Below are 17006 nucleotides of genomic sequence, written 5' to 3'. Positions count from 1 at the left end.
AGTGCATAAACAACGTGTCCTGGCCTATAAGTAATCCTCTCCAGGCATGACTCAGTGGGCCAGGGGCCAGCCACTCCAACAATTCTGAGGCTTAAAAATCCCATGTTGGTCACAGAAACTTTGCAAAAGCACTTTGGGATCCTTATTCTCCATTCCTATCTAGCCTTTGAGAGAGAGCGGGTCATGTTTCTTTCTGCAGTGTATCATAAACCACATTGCTGCTGGGCCACAAGCACTGTGTCTGTCCATTCTTGGAAGGCGGACATGGAGGGCATGGCACTCATCTCCCATCAGAATATCTGTGTGTAGTCTGAAGTCGTATGAGCAGGGTCTGGCTTTTGGGGTTCTAGTATCAAGAAAAAAATTAATGCGTGTTCCACACTAGCACACAGCTTGGCTTATTTGTTAGCAGATTTGCTCACAATGACAGGAAAATGATCCTCTCATTTGAAAACAGCTATTATTTATGGAGAAAGTGTATGTTGTGTGTACCTGGATAGAAATTTTATGGTGAAGGCAGAATCACTGGAAAAATCCTTTCCTTCTTCACTGTACCCTGAACACCTCCATGGGAATTTGTTTTCCAGATAATTCTGCTGTTTTTGGGGCTATTGGACCAAGGAGAGGGATTTAACGCCTTCCAAAGGCTTCTCTCACTCCCTGGCTCTGGGCCACATTCTGTCCATGTTTTCTTTCTCTGGTTCCACACAGAAAGGATGGGCTGCTGGGAGGTGGGCTGACAGACAGTCCTAGGACTTTGCTGGTCACAGGCTGGTGGTCCTGGAGAGACACTGACAAAGAGGGACTGGGGACAGGACATCAGTTTTTGGTTTGTGGTCTGAGAAGTGGCTGGAGCTTTGTGAATGTTTCCTCTGAGGGTGCGTTGGTGGTCAGGTTTGTGCAAAAGACTCATGCCTGGGGCTAGCCGTGGAAGAGGTCACACTGGGATTTCGTAGCCCTGGGCCCACAGATCTTTGCAGAGCCCGTGGGTAACATACAGGGAGTTGTGAGTGTGCACAGGAATGCTGTGTTGTTTCCACTACTGTCCAGCAAATGAAGCACTTCAGTAGCTGCACTGACAGCCCCTCTGACTGCCCACCAGCAGTCACAGCTCATGTCCCTCCTCAGGGTAGTTAGTAGGCAGAAGGTTATTTTGTGTCTTCATGAAGAAGGGTATTCCAAAATTTAAAATAATATATTTTAATGGCTCTAGTTATCTCCAATTGGTTTCCTTTGTACTCCTGTGCATTTATTCATTTGAAAACATTATTCCCTGAAGGGTTCCACTGGGACCATGGCTTTGCATGGTTGCATGGACAGAAGGGCAGGTGTGGTGCTGGGGCTGTTAGCCAGGCAGTGCTCCACCTCTCAGAGGGACCTCATGCACCAGCTTTCTATGACGCATTAAAAAGGAGCAGTGTGCACCAGCTCCCAACTATGGCTTCAGTTTCTGGAGGGTCAGGAGTCCATCTGGTCTTCTGTTCAGGGAATCAGTTGGGCTGCTATCTCACCTGGAGGCTGGGCTGGAGCGGAATCTGCTCCTGAGCTCATCCAGGGAGGCAGGACCGAGGTATTCCCATACTCTTGAGGTTGCTGCCAGGGCTGCTCTAAGCTTTGGGAGGCACCCCCAGCCCTCATTCTGCAGCCCCTCCAGTGCCCTCACCCAGCAGGGAGCTCCCTGATTCAGTCATGGCAAGGGGGCCTTTTTTTGCATTAGCACCCTTCTCTGTGAACTTTTACTGGATTAAGTCAGGCCCTCCCAGAATTGTTCCTTTTTGGATAACCCCAACTTTTTGAATCGGAACCTTATTTACCTCTGAATAGTTTCATCAGCTTTTCCATCTCCTACTGGTTAGAAGTAGGTCCCAGGTCCTACCTGCCCTCTAGGGAAGGGGCCCATGGGCAGGGACCCAGGAGATGGGGGGGCCACAGGTTCCTTGGTCTGTCTGCTACAGTATACTTGGGAAGTGCAGTTTGGAGTTGTCTCAACACAGGATGTGAGAGGCAGCAGTGAGCCTGGGACCACCATACACCTGTGCCAGCTCACCTTCAGCTCCAGAGGGTCTCGGTTGGTTCCTCAGAGCCCCAGGTGGATGCCTGTACATCATCAGGGTGAGAGGAAATGAGATGGATGGATGTCCTGCTCTGCCCCACCTCATGTCGGCTGGCAGACCTGCAGCAATGTCAGGCCCTACAGCAGAGGTGGGACTCTCCCTCCCATCAGCCCCACCCTTGGTGAAGGTCTGACCCCCTGTGTCATACCTCTTCTCCTCCCTTCTTAGCAGGTTTGCTTCTGTGGAGTGACTAGTGCTCAGTCAGTGGCTGTACCCAGGGTCTGAGGTGACCAGGCCAGGTGCTGTGCCCTCATCAGGCCTCCCCTATTGTGACATCTGCTATGGTCTCTGCCTATTTTAGGAGCCACATCTTGATTTCCCTCTTTGCAGGCAGGAGCTGTTAGAGATGGTGAGTTCCTTCTCCAGGGTCATGTGGTGAATGACTGCGATCTGAATCTCAAGGGCAGGCTTCATGGCCCTCTAATGACCATGGGTGTGCAGCCTCAGGGAAAGTCTGCACCCCAAGTCCCCACCTGTGGCCACGTGCAGCTCTTTGCCTGCTGTGCTGGAAGGGACTTGCCAGGCCATCAGCACAGTGCTTCACTAAGGGGCCCAAGGCTCCCTCTGCAAGACTTCTGTCTCCCTGCCACTGACCTGCCCACAGACTGCATCCCCTCTTCCCTGTGCTCCCTGGTGCTTTGCACAAACCTCTGTTATGGCCCTCCAGGAACTGTACTGTAGTCACTGGCTCACATGCCTGTCTCCCATCTAACCAGTCAGCTTCTGAAGACAGGCAGTTGTGCAACACCAGGACCTCGTTCATTACCTGATATATAGTGGGCTCTTGGAAAATGTCTTTTGAATGACTGAACGAAGAAAGTGGAGACACTAAGGTGTGAATGACAGAGTCGGAGTAACACTTGGGTTTCACTGTTCACCAGTCAAATAAGGCACTATCCCTTTCTGTCACTCCTAAGGGAAGAGAGAGGCTTTGCCAGCACCAAATGAGACACCCTCACCTTACCAGTCTTTTCCTGTACCTATGGTTCGTCTCAAGATTCAGTCTGGGCTTTTGTCTAGACGTAAGAGGTAGTTTAATCCAAAGGCACAGACAGGGGGCTTAGTGGAGCTGGGCCTGAATACTGTTTTTGTCACTAAGTAACCAGATATTGGGCCCTGGCCAGTGACCTGCCCTCTGGGACAGGCCACTCATCTATCAACATGGAAGCGAAAACCCCGCCAGGACTCGGGGCGGCTGGGAGTGCTAACCCCCAGGGACTGGTGGGTACCAGTGGTCTTGCCCTCTGCCAACACTTGCCAAGTTCAGAATGTGCCCGGCTCCAGGATTCTGAGGATGAAGAGCTCAGCTTCGTGGGAAGCCAGATGTGGCAACAGGCGGTGGGAGCCAGGTGACGATCCTGTTGGGGGAGGACCCCTGTTGGGAAGCTGGTGATGGCAAATCAAGGAAGCTTAAATGAATAACAACAGAAAAGCTGGGATGGGTGGAGTCTTGAAGATGGGGGTGGGGTAGGTGTCCATACCCGCTGGGTCTTCTCATTTATTTATAATCAAGCACAGCTAATTCACACTTATGTAACTGCTGCATTCCCAAAGGGTTTTCTCATCTTAAACCTTCCATGGGAAGATTGCTTTGGATTTAAAGACACAGAACCTCCATTACGGTTTACTAGTTCCACAGTCCTCCTGGACTTGGACCTGAGCTGAGCCTGTGTGTGGGGCAGGAGGCCTGGCCACGGTCATAGTTCAAGCTGCTCACTTTGTCTTTTTGTCTGTGGGCAGGTGCTGCCTGACTGGACCAGCTCCCTGGGTGGCCAGCTGCCCCGCTGCCCCAGGACTGGGCTGCCCTGTTCTGGGGACCCTGCCCTGACCTCATCAGGTTCCCAGCTCTGCCCTGCTCCGTGTCCCAGAGGCTGACAGGGGTGGGCATGACAGACAGTGCCCCAGCCTCTGCCTCTCTTGGGGTTCAGCCTGTGTGTGCCCCAGAAGAACACACAGGAGAGTTGGCAGGAGAGTGAGGTTCGGTCCCTGTGGTTGGCCCCTCCAGCCAGGGCTCCCTGCCTGCCCTTGGGGCTGTCAGGGCGGTGCTCACCTCCCCATTCCCAGGAGGTTCCCTTGGGCCTTTCTATGCACAGTGAGTGGCTCCTTCATTCCTCTGCCAGGATTTGGGCTTGTGTGTGAGCCCCCCATGTGGGACCTTTGCACGCAGGCTAGATGAGTCTGCAGCGCTGCTGGATCTGGGCCACCCCAATGTCCCCCTTTCCCATGTCCCCCTCCAGTTTGTTCAGCTCACCCCTCTGTTGCTCTTCTCCCAAAGGCCGACTCCTCCTGGCTGTGGACCCTGGATTCATGGGAGGTCACACCCTGTCAGTGTGACGGGCCTTTGGGAGGTGACAGGTTGGGAGGGTGGACCCTGTGATGCGATTGGTGCCCTCCTTATAGAAGACACTAGAGCTCACTTTACCACATGAGGACAGTGAGGAGGGGGCTGTGGGCAAGCAGGAAGGGGCCTCGCCAGAGCCACCACACTGGCCCCTGACCCTGACTTCAGGTCATTCCTCAAGACGAACACGTGAGAGGTGTGAACATGTGGTCCCAGCCTGGCTTGTGATGTTAGTCGCTGCAGCCAAGCTGGCTGAGACACTGCCCCACCCACCCCTGGGCCTCACACAACCGTGCCCTCTGTGCAGCAGGCTCCCACCACCCAGCTTCGACTTCCCTCACTCAGGACCCTGCTCAGACCCTGACTGCCACTTGGCCTTCCCCACATTGATGACGCCTGGGTGCCCATGATTGCTTGGCACGTGGTGGTCCTGCTTCCTCTCCTGCAAGTCCCTTCTGAGGAATTATTCTCTGGAACATGAGTCACATACCTTCCTGAAATCTGTCGCACCAGCACGTGCCTGTTTCCTGGTGGGGGATTCCTTTTCCATCTTGCTTACTGGAGAATCCTCACAGCCCACACAGTGTCTAACCATCCTAGGTGCGCAGTAAATAACTGCTGGAGGATGTGTGACTAAAACTTCTGCTTTGCTCCAGGACATGAGGTGTTAGGTGGCTGAAGTCATAGAGCTGGAAGGGAAGGAGAGAAACTCTTCAAGACACATGTTTCTCAGCTTACTTGTACTTCTCCAAAGAGGAGAGGCTCCCCTTCTATTTCCTGTTCTTGTGGGCAAGCCAGGGAAAGGGGAAAAGTCTGTTTGATGGGCTCTGGAAGGGGTGTGAGTGTGCCAGAGGAGAAGTCAGGCTGCTGGCTCTGTGGGTGCCCAAGCCTGGGCCTCGCAGGACTGTGGGACGTTACATGGCCACTCACAGGAGAGCCATCTACGGACTTGTGGACGTGACCTGAGTACCTAATTTTCATTGGCTTTGCTTTCCCTGATAGTCTCCTAGGTGGCAACCACATCCTGTCTTGATCTGAGTTGCCTGAAAAGTTCACATGAGTCTGGGTTGGCAGATCTGAATGAGAAGTCGGGGCCCAGAGGAAGGACTTCCTGCTGACCTGTGCCCTGCACGGGTCACTGGTTTGCCTGTGTCAGTCCCGGTAGAGATTGTGTCAGATATGGCTTCCCCCTAAGGTCGCAGTGGTACTGGTACTCGTGACTCAGTGCACCAGTGTTGGTGGAGCATTACTGCCTGCAAGCAGGACGTGGCCCCAGGGCCCTGGGTTCTCACTTATGCAATGTTTCTGCTATGATTTCTCCTATCATTTATTTATTTCAGGCACCAGGTCAGTTTCACCAATTTCCTCATGAGCTCCTTATCTCTTCGGGTGCCACCGCACACGTGCAGTTTGCCTTCTACCCCCTACCCCTGTACTGAGCTCATGTCATCACTTGCGTACCCCAGCCTGTGGTGCTCATCTCTGTGTTTTTGCAAAAAATAAGCCCCTGTCCTGTTGTCACTGCTGCTGCTGGCTGGACACTAGCAAACTTCTTGCTTTCTTCCCTACCTCAGGGGTAGTGCAGCTTAAAGCTCCTGTCACCACACCACGCACGAAATCACTTGTTTTTGAAGAACCTCTCTTAGAAACCCCAAAGGCACTTTACAAGGCAGCATGGCCACTGGCTGCTTAGATTGTTATTCTTTGGCTATATCTTTTGTAACCTAGGTTTTAAAACCCGATGGGAGTGGACATCCATGCACCCCTGCTGCTCTAGGGGTGGGATTCTGGTGGGTTTCTAGGTTTGTCTCCTTCTGGACTCTGGCTGCCTTGAGGGGAAGGCATCCTGGCTGCTCTTCCTATGCCAGGCTTTCAGGCTTGGCTGCGGAGAGCAGGAGAGGGCTGCTGGGTGCATGAGGTCATGGCAGGTCACCTCCACCCCCAGCAGCACCAAACAAACCCCCCTTCATTGTGCTCCCAGATTCAGCCAGTTGGGAGAGTGGACGGCCGGAGGCCTGGTTCACCTGGAGACACTTCATCTGCAGATCTAGCACCTGGTCTGGGCTGGGGGAGCCTACTGGGATGCCTCTGTGTGGTTTGAGTTTCTTCCCACCATGGTGGCCTGGCACTTCTGGAGTGGATGTCGTCAGGAAGGTAGAAGCTGTGAGGCTACTGGGACTCAGCCTCAAAAGGCCCCCTCCCGCCTTGGCTGGAGCAGCCAAGGCAGCAGGGGAGGCAGGGGGACCCACCCTCAGAGGGCTGAGGCGGACACCACCCTGACCCACATCCTTCTCCACAAGGAAAGACTTGCACCCCGGGGCCACACCTGTGGGGCCTCAGGTGGTGAGGTGCGGCAGGTGCAGACATGCTCAGCCTTTGTCCCTCTCTGATGATGGGCAGTCATGAGTGGGCTGTGCAGTCCACACCAAGCCCCCATCGCAGCACCCCTTGCCCCCCCACCCTCCCATTCTGCTTGGGTGAGGGATGCAAGGGCTTTGGTGGAGCCGAGAGCCTGCCTTGGAAAGCAGCTGCAGGAAAGACCATCCCTGGACCTCTGCCAGCTATGGCAAGAATGTCAGCCTGTGCTCCTGTCGGTGGGGACAGGGAAAACAGCCATTTTTAGCAGCAGCATGGTCCCAGCCTGGCCTCAGTCATGGGTGGAGTGGCCCTGGAATTTGCCTGGGCTGCGTCTTGCTTTATGAGGAGGCAGGTGAGGGTGGCAGCTTAGACTTTGCACATTTCTGAGAAGAGTTCAGCTGGGTTACTGAAAGGCGAGGCTGGCAGAGGAGGACACCCTCCCAAAGAGGGACTCCTTTTGTGGGAAAACTCACATCTTGCGCAGTCCTGGAGGGGAGGCCATGCTTGTCCCGCAGGCAGATCCGTTGCCTGGAGTGATTTCCTCTTCAGGGAGCTTATGCGGAGGGCCTTTGGGCTGCAGGGGCACCAGGTGGTGTCTCTGCTGCATGAGGGAGGCATGTGGCCCTGCCCACCTTGCCCACCACTATCACACACCCTGCCAGTCACTCTTAGTCCAGCTGGAAGGATGCGGCCTCTGCAACGACAAACAGGAAAGGGTTCTCAATGTGCAGCTGATGTCCAGCACTCTTCCAGAGCTGACATGAATTCATGTTTTTCCCTGCCATTTCGTTTGGGAGCTGGGCGTGGAGACCCGGGGTGCTGGGAGAAGTCAGTGAGAGGGTAGGCCAGGACAGGGTCTCAGACCCCAGCCAGCACCTGCTGTCTGCCTTGGGTGGCCTCAGAGTCCTCCCCTGTGAAGGAGGAAGGAAGCAATAGCCATCTCCGAGCCTGGAATCCCCAGGAGGGCGGGAGTGCCTCCCCTGAGGCCCAGTCCCCAGCAGAGAAGGGGCAGAGGAGGGCCTCACTGCACAGATCCTCTCCTGCAGCTGAAGGAAGCAGAGGGCCAACTGTGTGTTTGAGTCCTCTTCTGCCTTGCACAAGGGACACACCAGCCCTGCACCTGTGGCCTTTTGCACCTTCTGACCTTTGCACTGGCTGACCCTCCTGGAATTCTCTGAAACACTGTAGTAATTCCCCTCCTTGGGTCCTCCAGCTGGGTCCCACGACGGGCTCCTTGCTGGAGCAGACACAGCAGGGCCCTGCACATCCCCAGGCTTTCCTCACTGCTGTGTCCAGCCCTTCTAGCTGCCTGCATTGGCATCTCTTGGCCCAGGGTCTTTTTTTAAATTGCCCAAGTTTGCCAAGCTGAGCTCAAGTGCAGGAGTTAGTCCCAGGAATTCAGCATTTTACCTAAGCTGGCCTCTCAGAGAGGAGTGGGATTCCCTGAGCCCTTTACCCCTTAGGTAGGGAGTTGGGGTGTGTGCTTCATGCCAGGGTGCTGGTGGGTGAGGAGCCATGTGTGGTTATAGGTGTGTCCACGGTTTCAGGGCCATGGAGAGGGAAGGACAAGACTCAAGAGTAAGCCCAAAATGTTAGAGCAATGGGGCGTGGGGCCCCATGCACACCATGATCATTGTTTTAGTCATTTCACGAAAGCATATGTCTGCAATGAGTTGGGAGGAAAAGAACAGAAGACACCCTGGGAATGTGTTTCCGGTGTCCAGGTGCCTGCTGCAGGAGTGCGTGCTCACTTGCAGGCTGGAAGTAGATGTTGTGATCCTTGTTTAGGGAATGGTTGCCTCGTTTCCCATGGAATGACAGTGTGGCTCCACAGGAGGGAGAATCAGCTCATGTAAACAGCACTCACCTCCACGAGGCCACAGCCCTCATGAGAACCTGCTGAGAGGAGCATGTTCAGTCTCCAGCAGATGTGCACACACACACACGAGCACAGGAAAATGTGCACACACATGCATACACATGTGTTCACACAGGTATGCAGCCATGTGCACGCACACATATATGTGCAGTATCCAAAGGGTACCAATATCTGGAAGCATTTCTGTGGTCGCCAGGGCTAAAGGGTCCTCTTTTAAAAGGAATGGGGGACAAAGAACAGCTGAAATAAGGAAAAGTGGGTCCTGCAGAGATCTTATTAGTTAGAATAGTGGGCTCCACAGGCTCAGTCTGCAACCTTGAGTTGTGGCAAGAGGTGCTGTCTTCCAGGAAGGGGACAGAGAGGCCTGGAAGGAGCTGCCCACGCGCCTCTGTTGGTTTGAGCAGTGAGCAGCTGGGGATGTGTGAGTGTAACCCAGAGAGCACCAAACTTCAGGTCAGCAGGCTCTGCTCCTCCTCATTTGGCAGGCCCCCAAGATGACTCCAATCCTGGGCTGGCACCGCCCTTCTGGAGGGACCCTGGTTCTCAGGGAGACAGGCTCACACCACGCCTGGGCCTTGGTGCTGTAGGGAAACAGGCTATTTATATCCCATAGGCCTTGAGGAATGGGAGTACCTCAGAGCCTGAGAATGCTGCAAAGTGTGTGTCAAGACACCTGTTCTGTGCTGGAAGCTTTGTAGGCATCATCCAGTCTAAGCCTGAAATTTACAGTCACAGAATGGCTGAGCTGGGAGGCAAAGGCTTCTGGAAAGTCCTGGGAAAAGGACCAGGACCAGGTTTCTGGATCCCCAAGCCACTGCGGTAACTGCATAGCACCTCATCAGCCTGAGGAGGTCAGGAGGGACTCAGGAAAGTGCCTTCAAGACTGAAGTCATGAAAAGTTCTTGTCTGACTAGGTAGCTAGGGGTCCTCCTGGGGGCATGTGGGAAAGCACAGTGGGTGCTGGGCATCTGCATGGAATCTGTCTGAGGCCTGGGAGACTCCTGTCTCCAGGGGGAAGGGGGCCAGGGGGGAACACTCAGGGTCTAGGCAGGACTGGCTGGCTGCTTATTACTCACTGATGTGTCTCCTGGTGCCCAGGTAAAGGGGGCAAACTCCACATCAGGTGTGACCGGGCATTGCACATAAACTGTGCCATTTGATTTGACAGTGGCCAGGGTGCTGGAACAACTCTGCACAGATGGACAGAGTGACTAGATTTTACAGAAAAATGAGACTCAGCACAGTTACCTTTCCCAGGTCACATGGTGAGTGGGGACATCCACATTCAAATCAAGTGGTCAGGTCCCAAGGCCTGCATCCCTATCACCCTGCCCACCTCCTGGTGGTGCTCCATGATGACCCCCTAACCACCAAGTACTGAGGTTGTGCATGGGCTGAGCAGAGCTGTGCATCCTAGTGTGGGCAGCTGCACGCCATCGAGTGCCTGCAGGCTTTACTGAGGAACTTGGAGCCCATCGCATGCTCTACTAGAGGGCCAGGGCCTCCCTGAACTGGCTCTGGGAAAGAACCCCGTCCTTAGGCCACCTGCTCAGTGAAGGTGGCTGGGCAGCTGTGTGAAGGGAGGTTCCCAGAAGCACATGGGCAGCAGACATGCTCTATGGAGTCAGTCATTACTGCCTCTGGCCCAGAACAGCTGGTGCACCTGGCCAGGCAGCCACAGGGAGTTTAATAAAGGAAATGGCCGGGTCCAGGAGAAGGACCCTACTGATGCTCTGGACCAGCGACCAAACTCCACCTGGGGGATGGTATGCGGAGGCTTGATCCTCGCCCCTTGGTCTCCATCCTCCAGTGTGGAGAGCTGTACTCAGCAACTGGGGTGCTTGTGTGGGCCAAGGATGCACCGTGGCTGGAGGGTCAGAGCTGTCAGAGAGCTGCCCTACTCCCAGCTGCCTGAGGCTCCACACAGCGTTCAGTGCTGCTGGCAGCAGGGTGTGCTGCAGCCACCTTCCCACAGAGCCCATGGCCTCCCACGCCTGAGAGGGGCTGTTCCTGGGCTCTCCTTTTGGAGATGAGCGTTCCCTAACCCCAGGTTCAGCTTGCTCTGAGGGCAGGCCTGACAGTCCTTCTAGCACATTCTATCCAGCCACCCAGGCCTGGGTGCCAGAGTGAGTCAGCCTGCAGACATCTCCCCATGACATGTGGTGTTCCTGGGAGCAGGTGCCCTCCCCACGGAGACCCGGAAGAGCACCCCTCTTTAGAGAAAATGCCACTCTGGACCACCACACCAGTGCTTTTGTCCTCTAAGAGGGTTTTCTTCTACCTGGAGGACTTCTTAGGGATTCTATTTACATGTTAGAACTGATCCATGCATTTTCATCTTTGGCAGTGAATGGGAGAAATCACAGCAGGACTGTGTGAGCTGAAACACTGAAGCCTCGCTCTATCCTGCGGACATTCTTATCTGCAGATGACTGGTCAGTTTTTCATTTCCTCTTCTTCCCCCAAGCTGGGATCGGATTCCACTGACTAAAGTAAAGTCTGAGTCCTGCCTCCCCTGAGATAACCCAGGCCCCCTGAGGAGGGACAGCTTTCCACCCACATGGGACTCCTGCCAACCCGAAAGGGAGCACAAGGCAGGCAAGAGGCTGACCTGCAGGGCGAGCAGGGGCTGCCCGGGAGGCAGGGCTCTGAGGGGCGCTCTGGCTGGGACACGGGCTGCAGAGGGACTCCCTCTCCCCGGGAGGCAGGGCTCTGAGGGGCGCTCTGGCTGGGACACGGGCTGCAGAGGGACTCCCTCTCCCCGGTGCTGGCTCCCTGGTTGCTGCTGGGGTCTTGCAGGGAAAAGACATCGGCTTGGCTGCCAGCTTTGCGTCCTTACTTTCTTGGGTGTGCTTTCCTCTTGACTCCGAGTGGGTAGTGGTAACAGAAGGGGCAGTCCCCAGTGGGTACTGAAAGCCGTTACATCTACAGCTCAGAAGCTTGGTCCAAATCCACTTGTAACTCAGGCCAGGAACCAGGCATCAGCCAGACTCCCTGCCCCCATCTCCCAGGGCACCCACACCCAGGCCTGGCACCCCTGAAGTTTTTGTCTCTTGAAGTCAGTGACCCTCCTCGGGTCAGGGGACACTGGGACTATGGCAACCACTTTGTGTTGTAATGTCAACAACTGTGCAAGATGCCAATGTGGCTCTGCATGCACCATCCTCAGCACCAGCGTGGGCATGTTTTTCCCTCCTTAGTTGGTGCCCCCACTGCTGTGAGCCAGGTCCACATCCTGGCATGGAGCCATGGTCCCTTCCCTCCCTAACATTTTTATTATGAAGACTTTCAAGCATGCAGAGAAGTTGATTCAATTGTACAGTGAACCCCCATCTCCCCACACACGATTCCATGACCCCCCTTCTGCTGCATTTGCTTCATCACACATCCCTCTGCTCTCCATCCCTCTACCACTCACCAATCCAGTTAATTTTTTTTCATGGGTGGGACAGGAAGTTGCTGATATCGGTAAGCACCTTGGTGCACACATCATAACTAGGGTTCGGCATCTGCAGCCCACTTCTGGGGGTCAACACATTCAGCCAAATGTGCTGACTGTGGCAGTACAGGTAGACGACCCCCGTGTAACCCAAACCCCACCAACATATGGCACCTTTTCCATCACCCTACAGAGTCCGCCTGCACCCTTTCCCAGGCAATCCTCTGCCCACCCTCAAAGTCAACCACTGTCTGGTTTTTATCAGCACAGCTTGGCATCATCTCTTCTAGAACCTCATTGAGTGGGATCATGGAGTACATGCTCTCCGTGCAAGGCTGATTCATTTGGCTTAAGGTTTTGAAATCTCCCTGTGGCTGAGAATATCTCAGTTCTCGGTTCTTTATTTCTATTGAACAGGGCCCCACTGTATGGGCAAGCCATAGTCCTCCTGGCTGAAAGTCCCCTGCACCTATCTGGTTTTGGAAACAGTGAATAACAATAGTGCAGCGGGTACATGCCTTCCTGTACCGTCTTTGAGTGGACACATGCTTTCAGGACCCTGCCTGTGGAATTCCAGCTCGCACAGCAGTCTCTGCAACATGCCCATTAACTGCTTCTCCTGCCTCACAGTCCAGCTTAGAGAAGAGCCAGCTGGTTCTCAGGTCTGGGGACTTGCATGCAGTGGGCTCTCACCAAACCCTACACTCCTGCCTCTTGCGTGTTACCTACTGGACAGTTTGGATTTCTGAGACCAGGACCAGGGAGCAGGTTGTCCTCTTAGAAGTTGTTCCAGAAGTACTGGCTTGGGTGGGAGGCATCCCCACAATGGATGCCCCGAGTTCAGCTACCAGGGAGTTGGGGGCTGTTTCCCAGCTGGAAGGCAGGGTTGCTGGGAAACGGGGTGTTTACCCTTTGACCTCCCCTTTGCCCCCATCACTGGTTGAGTTCTGTGCCCCCAGCAGTCACCTTGGAGCTCTCTGGCAGCCCAGGAAGAGGCTGAATGGGCCAGAGAGCCTCAGGCTCTATCTCAGGAGCCTGCAGTGTGTACCAGGACATTGCATTCCAAGGCCCGGAGGGCAGGGCACCCAGGTTTGCACTCCCTCTTCCCCAGAGGCCCCCTGGAGCCCTGCAGGCAGGCGTAGGGACACTGTGCCCTCCATGCTCCCATCACACAGGTGCACTTGCCTAATAGTGCTTGATCACATCTTGGCTGTGGCCCATGTGCGAGCTTCCCTGCAGCTGCAAGAGGACCCCCAGGACCTAGAGCAGTCTGCGCATGGCACTGCACAGCACCATCTGTTCAATCTAACCTTCAGGATAAACACACCTGCTCCATCCCAGGAATTGCTTCCTGCACGGCCAGTTACAGGGATTGGCTGGGATTGCTGGCAAGCGCCCCTGACTCCCTGCCCCTCTCCCCTGCCAGCCAGCCTGTGTGCTGTGCATGTAACCTCTCCCTAAGTCTGTGGTCTAAAGGTTAGGCTAAAGGTTAGGCTGGCTGGGCTGGAGGCAGGGGAGGACAGCATGTGTTGGCTGATGGAGGAGCTGTGCCAACTAGAGCAAGCTCAGGGCTGCACCGTGGCTGAACATACCTCTATTCAGAGGTTTTTGAGTATGTAGATGTCAACAATTGCAGGCTGAGCTGCTCTGCTTCATAATGAGAGGAATTAGAGGGAAATTCTAGAGACATCTATTCCTAGAAGCTCTAGCTCTTAGACTAACCTTGTGAGGAATTGGTTTAGTTTGAAGGGCATTTGCAGCCTTTACCTGGAAGAGCAGAGGACCGTTTGGGAAGATTTCTGGCCCCAAGATCCTTCTGGAACTCATTTGCCTTGAAATCTGGCCTAAGTTTCTACACAAACTTTGCACGATCCTGATCAGTTTCCATTTGAGACTGATGTCTGTGTTTAGTCAAAAGGCAAATTTTTATTGACTGGAAATACATGCAGGATTTCCAGGTTTCAGAGAAGGGAGTGTGGGGGCTTGGTTCGGGTGACGAGTGCTGTTGTTTCTTGTCAATCCCTTCTCCCAAGTGTCCAGGTAACCAAAGATGGATCAGTAGTGACAGCACCCGAGCTCCGGGCCAAGCCAGATGAAATGCCACCATGTTCTCATAGCGGCATGGCAACTACTGTCTTTCCTGTGCTCGGTGCTGGGGTGACAGTGGAGGGGACGCTGGAAACTGGTCTTCTGTTCCTGTTTCTATAATTGTGGGATTAACGGATGGGAGTGGAATTTGGCAAAGCAATATGGCCCTTCATCGACATAGAATCACAAATATTTCTATTGCCTGCAGAGTCCCTCAGGGAGCAGAGCTTGTCTACACCCAAACACACTCGGTTTTATGGACACAGTAGTTTTATGTAGTCAACAAGCACTGAGAATCGAAAGGGCCAAAGTGTTTCTGGGGCACAGGTTCAGGCTGGGAACGTTTGGGTGGGGCTGGGGGGTGCAGAGACCATGAGGTGCCCTGAGCTGACTCTGGGACCTGTCCCAGGGTCAGAGTCAGGGAGAGCGAGTCTGGGCGACTCAAAAAGGCTGTGGAAAAGAGCACCAGCGCTCTTGATCGAATAATGGCAACCTCTTTTTACTGTTGACAATTATTCCCAAGGAATGACAGCAAGTCTGCGCTGCTGGTGGGTCATCAGTAGTTGGGCAATACCGGGGCGCATATTGATTTGGGATCAGCCTGGACCCAGGTTAATGAGTGTTTTGTTTCTTTCCAAAAACAGCTTTCTTTATGCTTACAAAACAAAAGTAATGGGCAATTCCTGTATCTACAGGTCCTGTCAAATGCCCGCTCAGAAGAGGTCAGCAAGGCATTAAGGCTGGGATTCTTTTGCCTTGTAGGCCCCGCTCTGCCCTGCTCTACATAGTTCTCTTGTTGAATTAAAGGGCTCCTGGGACGCTTGCACGAGTATGCTCTATTTCTTAAAGCCTTATGATGCCTTCCCAGTGTGACAAGTCAATGCTAAGGCCCATACCTTATGTTAAAATTCATTTCTAACCAGGGAGACCAGTGTTTCTCAGTTTGTATCCACTCCTAACATGCACCGTTAAGCCAGGCCCACACATTCACCCAGCAAATGCCAAGTGCCCAGTGAACTCCAGGAGTCAGGCAAACCTAGGGCCACACCCATGTCACCTCTAGGGACACATAGGTGCCCTCCCTACTGGGCCATAGGTTCTGTGGAGAGGACATGTTGGAGGAAACATAGAGCCAACGAGAATATTATAACTTAGCAAGTTCTGAAACGGGCTGATCCAAGGGCTGAGGTCAGGACAGGGGCTGGGGCCTGTGTTTGCTGGGGGGTGGTCAGGGGAGGCTTACCTGAGGCAAGGCCTTCAAACCGGGATGGGAAGCCACTTGCAAGAGGGACCAGCTGGATGGCAGGAGCCGCTGGGGCGGAGGGAGCTGGCAGGGCAGGGGCTGGCAGCCCAGCCTGAGGTGCGTGGCCCAGGTGGCTCTGTCATTCTGGGATCTGGGTTTATTTAAGAGCAGGAAAAGGTCATTGCGGGATTTCAAGCAGGGGCTGCCAGATCTGATCTACAGTCTAGGGAAATCACTAGTTGTTGGGGGGAGAGCCAGCTGGGAAGGGGAGAGCAGGAGTGGGGGAGGCCAGTCAGGAGGCTCTGTGCTGTTTCAGGGAAGGTGTGTCTACAGGGGGGCCAGGGCCAGGGAAGGGGCTCAGGAGGGTGAGGAATCTAGGGCTCAGGTGCGACCCCCTGGGAGAACAGTGGTTTCATTGCTGAGATAGGATGTCATGTCAGAACAGGTCTGGAGAGGAAATCGGGAGGTGATACCAGAGTATCCTTTTGGTTGTTCATTGCTGCATTAAAAAAAACACTCAAAACTTACTGGCCTAAAATTGGCAAAAATTAGGTTGATTGACTGGCAAAGCCCAAGGTTCTTTGGCTGGTCCTAGTGGTGTCTCCAACAGCTACAGTCTGCTGGGACACCCCAGATGCTTTTGTCACATGTGTGGTGCATTTGTGGGGACAGCTGGAGGCTGAGCTGGGCTGGAGCACTGTCTGGCTGGGGCTCGTCCCTCCGCGGAGTCTCAGGGCCTCCCCAAATGGCCTTTCCAAGGTCCTGGTCCAGTCAGACAGCTTATGTGGTTGCTCAGGAGCTGCCAGCTTCAACCCACACATTCTTTTGGTCAAAGGAGGGCCGGGTCAGCCCAGACTCAGTGAGGGAGGGGACAGTGCAGGCCCCTCTGGGGGCTGGTGGTGAGGCACCTGATGCAGATGGCCAGCTGGTGTTTGAGCATGTGAATTGGGGCCTGGGGAGAAGTCTGCACAGAAGGTACACATCTGAGCTGTCAGTGTGTAGGTGTTATTAGCAGTCAGGAACAAGAAGGGATTTGGTCCCTCAGAGCACGTCCATGGAAAGAGGCTCTGGAAGCTATCATTTCAGGGCCGGGAAGAGCCGACTGAGTTTGAAGGAGAGGCAGTGGATGTTGAGGGGAAGCACCATGAGGAGGAAGAGACTCAAGAGAGCATTAAAACATGAGGGAATCTTCCAGAAGGCTGTGCTGACCCTACCTGTTGCAGGCAAAAGTCGGGTAAGGGGAGATGGGCAATGCTGGGCCTGCCAGGATGGAGTCCTGGGTGGGAGCCATGGAGGGTGTTGGACACCACACCTGGTGAGGTGATGGAGACTCTTCCTCCCCAAAGGCGGGCTGCATGGCACCCAGAAATGGCCCAGGCCCCGGAGCCCTTGGGGAGGCAGATGCCAGCCCTGTTCAACTTCTCCTCTTCTCCTTGTCAGGCTCTCCTCATTTCCTTGTCCCACTGCCTTGATACTTGACAAATAATGCCTTTCACTGTTACTTGCCTTGTCCGGGACTGGCCTGAGTCCTCTATTTTGCCTGG

At 54.3% G+C, this 17006-nt stretch overlaps 1 long non-coding RNA gene across 1 annotated transcript in view; it reads left to right on the top strand.

Moving 5' to 3' along the window:
• The first annotated feature begins 2441 nt into the window (after positions 1-2441).
• The window catches only part of LOC118970771 (uncharacterized), an 89879-nt gene continuing 75314 nt past the window's right edge, over positions 2442-17006 (top strand). Inside the window, exons 1-2 of the long non-coding RNA XR_005058871.2 lie at positions 2442-2463; positions 3214-3463. This is a non-coding gene — a long non-coding RNA (uncharacterized lncRNA). The remainder of the gene's footprint in view (positions 2464-3213; positions 3464-17006) is intronic.

Source organism: Manis javanica, chromosome 2 (genome assembly GCF_040802235.1).
Source record: "Manis javanica isolate MJ-LG chromosome 2, MJ_LKY, whole genome shotgun sequence".
Lineage (NCBI taxonomy): Eukaryota > Metazoa > Chordata > Mammalia > Pholidota > Manidae > Manis > Manis javanica.
Note: the sequence above shows the minus strand (reverse complement) of the source record. Positions and strands in the feature narration are given on the sequence as shown.